We start from the raw sequence: 2266 nt of genomic DNA on the forward strand, positions 1-2266 counted from the left end.
CAGCCCGGGGCTGAGCTTACCCAAACTGATGCGGCACACATCCAGAGCCAAGACGGGGAGCACCCACCTCCCGGCGTCCCTCGGGGTGTCCTCTGCAGCGAGGCGAGTCAGCATGGGGCGCGGGTCCCCGTGGAGCACAGCGGCATCCCGAGCCCTGCTATGCCACTCTGCAAACCAACACACGCTGCGGTCACGGCAGGCCCCGGCCCCTACACCCCCGGTTGCGGAGCTGAAACCAGATGCCGTGCTGGTCCAAGCTGGAGCGTGGCATCCCGGCACGCTGAGCTCGCCGCAGCTTTCCTCTGCCAATGCATTTTCCCACACCGGTGCAATTTCAAGGCGTATCTTTGCAGGTCCCCTCCCTACGCTGGCAGCCACTGCCAGTTTCCTGGCACATTCCCTTCTTCCAGCAAAGAACCAGAAAGTGAAGACAACAACAAACAGCAACAAGTGTTGCCATCGCTTAATGGGACCTACACTTGGGCCTGGGCGAGCAGGGGAGGAAGACACTTGAATTACACACGTACCCAAGTGTTTTGGCTGACGGCCTGAGCAGCAGCCTGGCTAGCTGAGGAGTGGGCTGTTTATTAAGACGATTTAAAAGCCTGGCACCTCCGTGCTCCCCATCCCTCCCGGCACCATGGCTGCCAGGTATTGTCCCGCCTGCTCCCGCTTCCCTCTCACCACCTTTGCCTCTGTTCCCTGTTTCATTTCTCTTTTTGGTGGGGTTTTTAATAGGCCTCATTACCATTTTAGACATGAGGTCATACTTATCCTCAAGCATCCTTACTCAATTACCATTGTCACCGGTTTTAATTAGCTTCCAGCGCACGACCATAAGCAAGTCTCCCATCATTAGCAGCTAGGGAGGAAGCGCAACAGCTCACTCCCTATTTGCTCCTAACAACAGGTTGGAGGAAAAAAATTATCCGTATCATGCTCCTCAGGGCTGCTCCCCAGCCGATCATCCCCTGTGCTCACACCCTGTGCCTGGCCAGTGCTCCATCCTTCCTTGCCACCACTCCCGACACTTTGATCCCCTCTGCTCATATAAGTCCTTTCTTTGGAAAAACTCCCGTCATTACGTAAGCAAAGAAAGAGTAAATTAAAGTGAAGTGTAGTCACCAGGACCTGGTCTGAAACTTGCTGTTCTTCACAGGGGATAATCAAGATTCAAACGCCAGAAAAGCTATGGGCATCATTCTCAGCTTGTGTAAACTGATTTTCAGCTTTAGAGAAGTCACTTACAAGTCCCAGCCCGAAAACATCAGGGTCAGCGGGCCACTCGTCCAAAATTAGCAGAGCCACCACTGAAGCAAGAACTGCAACTCTCCCGCTGGCAGACGCCTCGATGTACTGTGGGTCTGGATGCCGTCCTGCCCGCGCCAGGACTGCCCTCGGCCTGAGATCAGCTCGCTGCGTCCTACAAACACAATACCACACATTAGCCAGACTTACAATTTTACATGCATGATAGAGATTTTTTCAAGAGCACTGGTGCCAGCCAGCTCCATCAAGCCTCCCTCTCTCTCTCCAGCGTGTAGCAAACCGTGGTGGCATCTCCCCCACAGCAGGACCACCCTCCGGAGGTTTCCATGCCCTTCATCGCCCAGGCTGAGCGATCGGACATGGGGTACAGCAGCAGGAGATACCCAGCTGTTGCAGCGAATGCCAGGTATCGCAACAACGGTAGAAGGGCAGCGGAGAGGAGGAGACAGGCTCCAGGTGAACAGCTCAGGGATAACACCGGTAGATGAGAGAGCCCGTGGAGGGGCTGCATGCAGTGCCCAGGGATTGGGGTAGGAGGGGGACACTGAACCTTTGACGCTGAGAAGACCTGCAGGCAAGCCCTGCCCAGCCCCCCAAAGGGCTCGACTCCTCCCACGCCCCCAGGTGTGTTAAAGGACAAGGGGTCTCCCTATAACCCCCTGTAACCTCCTGCCATGTCAGAGGGGCAGCCCACCTGCCAGACAGACCACTACCAAGGCTGGTGTGAGGCCAGCAGGCACAGTCCTCCCCTGGCTCACAAATGGAGATGTTTCCACAAGGAGCATCAGTTCAGCCCCCTGGGAAGCCACCCCTCGGCAGAGGGCAGGAGCCCCTTGGGGTCTCCCCAGCCCCCACCCCACTATTCTGCAAATGGCTCCTGCACAACATTGATAACAAGCCAAGGCCAATTAGTGCTCATTAGTATGCGACAAAGCAAGCACTACTGTGGTTGTCTCGGAAAGGCAACAGGCATTTCCAGCCCAGCTCCTGCCTCTCA

Source organism: Cariama cristata, unplaced genomic scaffold (genome assembly GCF_000690535.1).
Source record: "Cariama cristata isolate BGI_N322 unplaced genomic scaffold, ASM69053v1 scaffold24702, whole genome shotgun sequence".
Taxonomy (NCBI): Eukaryota; Metazoa; Chordata; class Aves; order Cariamiformes; family Cariamidae; genus Cariama; species Cariama cristata.